The 12,609-nt window shown below is 24.9% G+C and overlaps 1 protein-coding gene across 1 annotated transcript in view; it reads left to right on the top strand.

The window, feature by feature from the left end:
* LOC141902133 (arrestin domain-containing protein 2-like) overlaps positions 1-12,609 on the top strand; it is a 90,861-nt gene that overhangs the window by 45,092 nt on the left and 33,160 nt on the right. The gene's annotated exons all lie outside the window — the stretch shown is intronic.

The raw sequence follows: 12,609 nt of genomic DNA, 5'->3' as shown, positions 1-12,609 counted from the left end.
GTGTGGAAAAGGGAAAAAAAGAATAATTCACGTGAATATCATAGACGTACAAATCGAACGCACAGATATCGAAACAGCACATCGTGTTCCGAACAGGCAAAAATCAACATCATCTGATAGCATCATCATAAAATTCAGCAACCGTGAAATCCGAAATAATATTTACTTTAACAAAAAATTGTTAAAGACACAGGAATAACGATTAAAGAAGACTTAGCCCCCGAAATCTCGCAGTTAGTGAATCGCACCGTGAGGAGAAAACATTTTTCTAATGTGTGGACTATAAATGGTAATGTTTTTGCAGTTAGAGCGGGAAATCAGCAGAACGAAAAACTTCAACCGTTTTTAATTGTCCTTTTCAAACAATATAATTTACGGTTTAAGTCTTGTGAATAATTAATTAATAGTGCATTTATTTGTAGCTAGCAACTTGCATCGATAGCTTAAGCTACCATAATGATCCTGCATTTAATCCCAATTTCTACAATAGACATGTATTTATTTGATAAGCTATGTGACTGGTCTATACAGCTATCATTTGGAGACTACTTTACATTTGGAAACTTTCAATTGGTTTCATGAATCAGTTCGACTGTTTTTACTATTCCATTACTAATTTATCAACTGTGACCCGAAAGGGACTTAAATTATTCCATGCAAATATTAGAAGCATTAACAAAAACTTTAACCAGTTACAATTATTACTAAAAGCCTAGATTTGACCTAATCGGATTAACAGAAACTTGGACCAGAAGCGAATATGATAATGATAGCATGTTTTATCTGGATGGATATAAGTCCTTTTTTAAAAGTAGAAAAAATAGTAGAGGAGGTGGTTTAGTTTTCTATGTGAAGAATCAGTTAAATTAAAGAATTAGATCTTATTTAGTCTTTGAGTCTATGTCCATAGAGTTTGACATGATTGAAATTAATAGCCCAGGTTCAATAGGAAAATTCCTGGTTGGTTTGCTCTATAGACCGCCAAGTCTGAATATTAACAACTTCTTAGGCTAAAGAAAATTGATACCTTGTTTTTCCGCTCTGGAAAGCTCAAAAGTTGCCTATCTACCCTATACATTACAATTTTTTTTTTAAATCGTGATCAATTTTACCATAACAGACCCGGCCGCTATATAAATAAGCTGTTTACAAATGTTATCATATTTTACAAAAATGACCCGGCCGCTGCGGAGAAACAAGGTATCATTTTTGTTTAGTCTGAGAGGGATTTTCTACCATTTTATATTAATTATCTAACCATGATAGAATGAATCTCATGGGAGACTTCAATATAAATATTTTTAATGACAAGCATATACCGACTAGCTAATAATGTTATTTCTTCTCTCTCCTGTAAATATTTTGTTCCCCTTAGATAAACCAACTCGTACTACGAGTAAGTCTTCCACTTTGGTTGACAATATTTTTATAAACTTTAATTGTACTTGTAAATCAGGCATATTGATGTCTGACATTTCTGATCACATGCCGATATTCACAACATTTGATATGAAAATTACCCATGTGAAACCCAAATATATCAGCTATAGGAATTATCCTGATAGAAATACAAACTTATTTAGAAGGCGGCTTATGACAGAAAATTGGTATGAGGTATTACTCCAAATGACACCGACCTAGCATATACCGATTTTATTGAGAAATGCAGGCAGCTATTTGATGACTGTTTAAATATTGAGCATAGACAAATTGAATATGTATAAAGACAGAAAAAATCCGTCGTTATTACAATACACAAATTCATATAATCAAATATATTCAAATAATAATAATTATTCTATTATTCAACTGAAATGCATACGGTTATGAAAATATATTTTAGTTTTAAATTACTTTTAATAATTTGTTTTTAATGAACTCGACCATTCAACCTTTAACCTGAAAGCCTATTACCCCTATTACTCTTAAAATAATCATAAACATGAATAACATTTAAATTGATAGATTATTCAATATAAAAGTGTAAGCTCTTATAGAATAGATATATAGATATATATTTACAACATTATTTCAATATTCATATTTGTATGAGTTAGATTTTTTAACATTAAAAGTGTTAGTAAAGTGTGATTTAAATAATACATGATATAAATCATTGAACGTCTAAAATCAATTTTAATAAAAATTTTAGTATTAAAATGGAAGCAAATAAGTACTACTGTCCAACATGTAATATCAATATAGATAAATCCCAAAAAGCAAGACACAATAAAACTAAAACACATTTAGAGAATAAATTGAAACTAGAATATAAAGATGATATATTAGAAACTAAATTAGATGAATTAAAGAATGAAAAAGAAACATACAAATGTGATACATGTAATCAATCATTCAGTGATAAAAGATATTATAATGAACATTTAAAATCTAAAAGTCATATTAGAAATATGAATAATGTTATTTTAGGTGAAGATTATTTTGATAAAGATAATGATAAGAAACAGAAGACAATTAAAAGCATAAAACATAAATTAAACAATAAAAGACCATACATGGAAGATGTAAGAAATTATATTAATTCATTAGATAATAAAAAAGACATAGAGATAACCGAAGCATTTAAAAGTGATATTGGCCCAGCAGCAATCGAGTTTAAATTTCATAAAGGAAAAACATTAGAAGAAAATAAAAAACGTTTAGAAAATATGAAAGAAATAATAAAAATAATAACTGATGTTGAATATCCTAAAATTAGTATATCGGTTAAAGTAAAGTTTATAAAATCTGAAGATAAACCAATATATAATATAAATTCTCATTCACAACATATTATATATAAACAACATATAGATGATAAATAAGATAAATGTTATAATGAAGTAAAAACTAAAATAGAAGAGAAATATTTTGAAGGATCTGGTTTGATATTTGATGAAATAATATTTATGACTTTACATGTTTATAACACAAAATATAATAAGTTAACTAAATCAAAACCAATTGATGAAAATAATGTATCATATTATAAAGAACCAGATATTGAAGCATCGAGTTATATCAAACTACCATTTAAAACTAATGCTGTAATAGTACAAAATGAAGATGATAAATGTTTTCTATGGACAATTATAAGTAGTTTACATCCTGCAACTTATAATATTTGTATATTAACTCATTATAAACCATTTGAAAATAATTATAAGATAGATAAGTATCCTGTTAGAATTAAAAACATCCCAAAGATAGAAAGAGATAATAATTTAAGAATAAATGTATTTGATTTAATCAAATTACCAAATACAAAAGGTAACAATATAAAACATTATACATTAGAACCTTTATATCTATCAAAAGATTATGATTCAAACGATGTTATAGATATATTATATTATGAGAATCATTATATGTGGATTAAACAAATAGATTTATTCTTTAGAACAGAAAGTGATCACCATAATAAAATATATCTACGTAGAAAATGTTTACATAAATTCAGTAATGAAAGTACATTATTAAATCATAAACAATTATGTGAAAATCATGATCATTGTAAATTAGTTTTACCAAATGAAAAGGATAAAATATTAGAATTCAAAAAATATGATTACAAAAATAAAGTACCATTTGTAATATATGGAGATTTTGAATCATTAAATAAGGAACTAACTGATCAAGATAGAAAAGAAATATATTATAAAAGAAAGAAATTAAATTCTAATGAAAATGATTTTTCAGATGAACCACCAAAAACAAATACTATCAAAAAGATTCATCAATCAGCTGCTGCTTTCGGGTTATATATTAAATCTGATTATCCAGAACTAATTAAAAGTGAATATTATAATTACAGAAATGAAAATGTTATCAATCATTTGTGTGACTTATTAATTGAATATGAAATAAGATTTAGTAAATTATTGAATACAAATATAGAAATTATAATGACAGAAGAAGATAAAGAAGAATTTGTGTTTACAGATAAATGTTATTATTGTGAAAAGATATTTAATTTTAGAGATAAAAAAGTAAGAGACCATGATCATTCGAACGGAAAGTTTAGAGGCGCTGCACATGAGAATTGTAACTTACAAGCTAAGAAAATTAACTTTGTACCAGTTATATTTCATAATCTATCTAGGATATGATGCGCATTTATTTATCAAACAGTTATGCCATAAATAGAAGAAATTAATAATGAAATAGAAAGAGTAAATTCAAATAGATCAAAAGATAAAATACCAACTTATAAATTTAGAATGTTAGCTAAAACATCTCAGAATTATATATCATTCCAATTTGGGTGTTTAAGATTTATAGATTCATATAGATTTTTAAATAGTTCATTAGATAACTTATCAAAATCATTAGGTGATGATGAATTGAAAATATTAAAACAACACTACCCAAATAATGATGATTTTCAATTAATGAGATATAAAGGCGCAATTCCATATTCTTTCTATAAATCACATAATGATTTCAATATAACTGAATTATTGAAAGAATAAGTCTATGATGAATTAAAAAATGAATATGTTAAAGATGAAGTATATAATAGAACATTGAATATTTGGAATCATTTCAAAATAGAAAATCATGGGCAATTAGTAGATTTATTTTTAAAATCAGATGTATTATCATTAACCGATATATTCGAAAGGTTTAGAGATGTAAACCTAAAATATTTTAATATTGATCCTTGTCATTGTTATTCAAGTCCAGGATTAACATGGGATTGTGGATTAAAATTTACAGATATAAAAATGGATTTGTTAACAAATATAGATCAATTACTATTATTTGAAAAATCTATAAGAGGAGGTGTTTCAGGTGTATTAGGGGATAGATATTTGAATGTAAATAATAACCCTGGATATAAGTTATTATATATAGATGCAAATAATTTGTATGGTTGGGCAATGATGGAACCACAACCTTATGGAGTATTTGAAATAAGTGAAGTTTTACAACATGAAAATAATGATAAATTTGATTGGAAGAAAAGAATTCTAGATATTGCAGATGATTCAGATACTGGTTACTTCTTTGTTGTAGATTTAGAATATCCTGAACATATTAAATTTAAATCTAGAAATCTAGCTTACTGTCCCAAACATAAAACTGTAACTCATGAAGAATTATCAAATAATCAAAAAAGAATTAAACCCGAAAATCATATTCATACAGAAAAGTTAATGGTAACTCAAGAAGATAAATATAATTATGTAGTACATTATAGAATGTTAAAGTTTTATTTGAATCAAGGAATGATTCTAAAAAAAGTACATAGATATATTTCATTTAGTCAATCTAAGTGGTTAGAAAAATATATAGATTTTAACACCAAACAGAGAACTGAAGCTAAAACTGATTTCGAGAAAGATTTCTTCAAGTTAATGAATAATGCATTCTATGGTAAGAATTGTGAAAATATTAGAAATAGAAATGATATTGAGTTAGTCAGTAATGGTAAAAGAATTAGACATTTACAAACATATCCTAAGTTCATTGGTAACAGAATATTTGATGAAAATTTAGCTGCAGTTAAGATGAGAAGAACATCAATGAAATTTAATAAACCAATCTATGTTGGCGCTTCAGTTTTAGAATTATCAAAATTACTAATGTATGAATTCTATTATAATGTATTACAACCACTTTTTGGAGAAAAACATATAGAAATCTTGTATTTTGATACAGATTATTACATATTAAAGATAAAAACTGATAACATAACTGATGATATAAAAATATTAAAACATCATTTTGATTTCAGTAATTATCCTAAAGATCATGAATTGTTTAGCAATGATAATAAAAAAGTTCCCGGTAAATTCAAAGATGAATTAGGTGGTGAAGAAATGATTGAATTCATTGGTATTAGATCTAAAATGTATTCATATAAAACTAAAGAACATGAAGCTAAAAAGTTAAAAGGAATAACCAAAAGTGAAGTAGAAAAGAATATTCATTTCAAAGATTACATCAATTGTATATTCAATGAAGAAGTTAGAAAACATAAGATGAGATGTTTAAGATCTGAAGATCATGAAATGTTTATTGAAGAAATTGAAAAGATAAGTCTAAACCCATTTGATGATAAAAGATATATTTTAGATGATGGAATTCATACAGTTGCATATGGTTGCAATTTAGATGAATACTATGAATACTTTAGATGAAATTTAAAAGAGAAGAAACAAAAGAGAACGTGATAATGAAAAGAATTCTAACGTGTTAATCAAATTTTAATAAAAATATGTATTATAAATGGAGAGTAAACAAGCGCACAGTGAGAACAACAAATCATTTCTAGATAGAATAAAAGATACTTCAAATGTCAAATCAGTAGATTATAAATTTAAGAAGTTAAAAGAATTAATAATCCATAAGAAATATCTAATTACAAATATTGATACAGTTACTAACAAATATGGAGATACACTTAGAATATGAAGGATTAAAAGGAAATACATATAAATTCAGAACATATTTACCAGATAGATTTCATAGATTATCAAGTGAAGATCTAGAAGAATTATGTTCTGGAGATTTCTATTTCGTATACAAAGGTAAGAATGAAAAGGGGCACCATGAAATAGATTTCGAATAAAATATGTAAAATAAATGGTAGAATTAAAAGAATACAGAATATTTGTTGATTCTAGAAGACTTACAAATTATAAATCACATAATTTACTAATACAATTAGATAGAGAATTCAAGAATTGTGTTGATTTAAAATTAGTTAATATAAGTTTATGTAATTCTTTTTATAATGTATCGGATAAAAGTTTTGATCATAGATTGTTTATGATTCAAGATAGAAATATAGATAAATGGTATCATCTATTTCTAAGACCAGGATTATATAATTTAGAAACATTATCTCAAGAAATTAATAGAAGAGCTTGGTTAAAAGTGGGTGAATCTGTTGGGTTTAACATTAAATTTAATAAAATTGATAGTACTAATAAAATAAGAATAAAGTTAACTAATGAACAATATAAATTCATAGTAAGAAAACCATTAGCTAAAATGCTAGGAGTTAATCCAAATAAAGTTTATTCAAATGTTGATACTACGCCAAATATAATACCTTTTAAGCACTTCTATATTTATTGTAATTTAATTGATCCTACAAAAACATTCGAAGCAAATAAAGATACAATTTGTAATTCTGGTTTATTAAATATTTTACCATTAAAAAATGTTAAACAATTTGGAACTCAAATAAATTATAATTTAACTGAATGTGATTTCAAACCTTGTATTCCACATTTCGAAAATTTTAAATTAGACATAAGAAATCATAATGGTTATTTAATTGATTTGAATAACTTTCCTGTGATATATGAATTAGTTATAAGATGTAAAGAGTAATTTTTTCACTATATAAATGAATATAACTGTTGGACCAAGTATATGTTTTGGATTTGATTTTAAACGTGAGAAAGAAATGAAATTTAACATTAATGATGTAATTACACATATCAAAAATATTGCATTTTCTAATGAAACAACATTTGAGTATGAAAAAACAATAGATAAAGAAACTTTTAATGTAGAAAAGATTACTAATTTAATTAGAGAATCTTTAAGATTTTATGAATTAGATGAAGATTTTATCATCGATGATATTAAAAAAATAATAATTGAAATATATACAAATGAAACTAGTAATGAAATAAATGTTGAAATAATTATAAATAAGATAACTAAATATTTTGATGATAGTAATTTTTTTGATAAATAAATAAGTGATAATAAGTGGATAATAACTGGATTATATAATGGAGCATTACTATCAGTTGGAACTGTTGGTTATCCAATGGTATTAAAAAAAGTATTTAAAATGGGAAGTGTTAATGTTGATAGATTTGATATAAATGATATTTTAAAATTAACATTAGCAGTTACTTTATCTAATATAACTATTGATTATTTGGAAAAACAAAAATATATTCCTCCCATATAAATGCGTAATTATTTTACTAAATAAATGGCTTCTGCAATTATAACTATTATAGGATCGGCAATTGTTAACGCTTTAGCATTTAACGGTGGCGGTTATTTAGTCAAGCATTTTGATAAAAATAGTTCATTAGGAGAACAAAGAAGACATAACTTAGCATTAGAAAAATACAATAAAGCAGCAGAAGAATATAGAGAAAAGAGACAAAACTATATGGATTATATTAACAAGGAATTGTATGATCAGAAGATTTCACATAGAGATTTTCAATCAGTTGATGATGCAATGAGTTTATATAACGCGGTAACCAATACAGAAAAATTACATCTATACAAACCTAAATTATCAGATTATTATACCCCAATTAAAGAACAACAGAAATATGCAATAATATGGATTTTAGGTGGAACTGTTATTGTTATATTTGTAGCGCGTAGATTTACTAATTAGTAATTTTTTTTGCTAAATAAATGGATGATAATATTGATATTATTCCTCATGATATAAATAAAACTAAATTAAAAATATATTTAGAAAAACAAATATTAGAATTTGAAAGTGACTTAAGGATAAAAAAGAAAAAATATTTAAAAAGTAAAATTATATATTATTTGGTTATAAGTGGTTCGGTTACAATTAGTTCTGTAATAACATTTCTAGCAATATTCAGCCCATTAACACCTTTAGCTATATCAATTGGTGTGTTAGGATTAAGTTCAAGTGTTTTAACTGGTATAAGTTCAAAATTAAATATAAAAAGTAATAAAGAAAAAATTAAAACTAATATAAAGGAAATTAATAAATTGAAAAATACACTAGATTATATAATAAGTTTAAATGGTCATATAACAGTTGAAGAACAAGATAAATTATTAAAAGAATTAGTTAATTATTAATTTTTTTAATTATATAAATGGCAGATAGTTTTCCAAAAGCTTTCCAATATAATAAATCAATTAAATATAATATTCCAGCAATAGATTTTAATAAAGATATTACATATAGAAATGAAGTTTTAGATTCATTAACTAATTTAGAAATTTATGTTACTGAAACTAATAATTTTAATGCAAAGATGGAAAATATATTTCATGTATATTTAATTAATTTTAAAAAATTGAAAGATGGAAAACAATGGTTATTAAAATCTAATATGAAGTATTGGCGGAACCAATTAAATTTTGCTGTTTATTGTGCAACAACAGGTTGTGGAATTAGTTGGAATGATCATTTGAATAATTCTAAATATAAATTAATTTCAAAGTTTATTTAGATTTCATACATACTTTCAAATCAGAATAATATTAAATGAATTAGAGTGCGCTTTACCAGGATCTAGATATTATAAAGAATTAGATAATAATATTAATTTATCAAAGTTTTATAAAATTTGTAATGAATTTAATATAGATATAAATAATTCTGATTTTAGAACAAAAATTGGAACAATAAGATCACTTCCTTGCCCTAAAAAGATTGCAGAATATTGTGCACTTCCCATACCATCTAATAGTTTTTATAATATCTATAATAATAAATTAGGTTATGGTAAAATAGAAACTAAGGATTTAGAAACATTAAATTTCAATAAATTACCGAAATTTTATGATCATTTAAAACAAGAAAACAATAATGGTTGGGTTTATTTTATTTTAGAAAATAGTGAAGGTTTTACTAAATCAGGTATAGAAAGAATAAATCAATCTATTAGAACTTATTTGATATGTATTTTAGGTGCGCAAGTTGAAACAAGATCCCCAATAATTGGAAATTTAAATACATCATTTGATACACAGAAACAATTCAAAGTATTATTTGAAGATTCTATTCATAATGATAAAAATAGATCGATTCCAGAAAACATTGTAGGATATCAAAATTATCTAGATAAATCACATATTAGATTAAATTATTGTATAGGCCCTAATCTATTTATTATTTCTAATGATTTAGTATTAAAGATGGGAAACATAATTGGTTATAATAATCTAATTAAAACTGCAACAATAAATAATTCATTTGGATTAAATGATATAAATAAATGATAATTACTGCTCCAAAATTAATGGAAGGTGAAAAAAAAAACATATTCAATCAACAGAAACTAAAACTAAGAATATTAAATTGGATAATGATTCCAAAATAAAAGATTATAATACATCAGAAAATATTAGAACTGATAATATTCAACATGAAATAATTAAACTAAATGATGATAATAAATCCCATGAAAATACTAAATTAGCTATAACTTGTATAGGAATTGTAATCGGAGGAATATTATATTTTAAATTTTAATTTTTTTATTATGTAAATGGATGTAGAAGGTGGAGAAGATATTCCATTGGGTGACATGGGAAATAATAATGAAGGATATATTGATGATGATTATAATGATGCAGGTGCTAATCGTAATGAAACTAATATTGATGATGGTAATGAATCAGCATATAATTCTAATTTAGCAGATAGTGGTTCTAAAGCCCCATCAACAGAGGATTATATTAGAAGAACTAGATCGAGAATAAATCCTGAAAATGAAAATCAAGGTTTATCAAGACAAGATTTAGAAAATAAGGAATTTATATATAATATCAAACCTGTAATTGAAAGGTCTGGGTATAATATAAATGATAGAGGCGCCAGACTTTTAGTAGAAAATTTAAAACTTTTTAAAGGTAAATATTATTATCATTTGGATGGTGATTATTATATTGATATCACTAATCAAAGGACAAGACTAACTAAAATATTAGCAGAATCAACTTTGCTTAAGTTAGACCTATCTAGAATTAAAAGAATAAGAAATAGTAATGAACCAGAAGATGTAACACAAGAAGAAATTATTACAAATGAAAGAGTATTTAAACAAAGAATTGATAAATTATTTGAAACAATCGATAATAATTTAGAACCAGAAAGAAACTCTGAACAGAATATAAATTCCAAAACTAGTAAACTTAAATCAAGTAAAGTTCCAATTGAAAAACTTTTACCGAATGGATTAATTGATGCAACAGATCAACAATTAGAAGATTTAAATAATATATTTTCTGATGAAGCAATTAGAGAAATTAAAAGTATAAGACTTGCATCTGATAAAATTGCGCATGATAAAAGTATAAGAGATTTTAAAATTAGAACTTTAGAAAAAGAATTAACTGATACAAATAAAGAAATAGAACAATTAAAGTCTGATTTAGATCATCAAGTAATTGATGAAATAGAATATAGGCAAAAAGAATTACGTTTCGAAAAAGAAAAAGATGATTTAGAATATAACAGAATTACAAAAAGAAGAAATTAAATTATTATTAAGATCATATGATTATAATATAAATAGATTAAAAGTTATTTTTAAAGATTTGTTGATGAAACACGATTCTGAAATATCATTGAAAGATAGAATAAAATTGTTATTTAAATTAGAAGGAATAACAATTCTTTCAATTCTAACAGCTGTAACTATGTTACTTACAACAATAGGTTTAGATATATCAAATTCACTGAAATCTACTCCTACTCCCAATAAACCAGATAAACCTCCAGATAATAATTCTATACAAGATAAAGTTAAGGATGGTTTAAAGAAATTAGCAAAATATTTATGGGAACTATCTAAAAAATCTGCTGCAGCATTACCAGGAATTATTGCATCAATTGTTGGTTTTATATTGAAATCTGCAGGAAACATTATTAACTTTGCTGCTGAACATATTATTTTATTTTTAATTACAGTTGTAAGTGCTATTATTTTTGGATTAGTAACCATGATAAAAAATAAATAATTAATTTTTTTGTTAAATAAATGAGTGGGAGTTATATCAATCCTTCTAAGAATCATAGAATATCTAATGCCATTAAAGCAGAAAGATCACATCATATAATTACTCATAACCCTTCTAATATTAATCCTGATGAAACTTTATATGTTAGAATTCCTCGATTAACACAAAATACTTTGTTCCAAATAGTATTTATTTATCAGCCGATATAAAAGTAACCGGTAATAATAATAATTATGTTGTTGATAATGTTGGAAGATATTTGATTAAAAAATTAACTATAAAGATTGGTCCAGAAACAGTTTTCTCATTAGATGATTATAATTTATTTATGCATTATAAAGATTTATGGTTAACTAAAGAAAATAGAAATAATAATATAGCTGCAAAGCAGCGATAACGGGTTTTCTGAGCAGGCGTGCTATTCATAATTTGAAAAGTGGATAAAGGAAATATATCAATACGGGATACGCATTTGATGTGTCAAGTCACACCAATGCGGTTTAACATAACATAATTTATAGTTATAGTCAAATTGGGGGTTACTCGGGTCGTTTAGTTATCTGTGGAGTCGAGTAGATTGGTTACCCGTCTGTAACATTGGTTAGGGAAACGACTCGTCAGCTTGATAAGTTGTATGTATTATGATTGTGCGCCACCTGCATTTTCCGTAATAATGTTCATATAATTATTTGAAGGGACGATTGAAATCAATTATCAACGTACATCTGAATATGTGATAGTCCTTAGTAACTTTCTGTTGCAGAGGGCATAGAAAAGATTTTGAAATTATTTAATTAAAATATAAATTTTATTTACGAAAAATAAACTATTATGGTCAGTACAAATTGAAAATTCATAGTGTATTTTTAAGAACAAGCTTAC

The sequence above is a fragment of the Tubulanus polymorphus genome, chromosome 3 (assembly GCF_964204645.1).
Source record: "Tubulanus polymorphus chromosome 3, tnTubPoly1.2, whole genome shotgun sequence".
Lineage (NCBI taxonomy): Eukaryota > Metazoa > Nemertea > Palaeonemertea > Tubulaniformes > Tubulanidae > Tubulanus > Tubulanus polymorphus.
The sequence above is the reverse complement of the archived record's forward strand: the minus strand, read 5'-3'. Positions and strand labels throughout refer to the sequence as shown.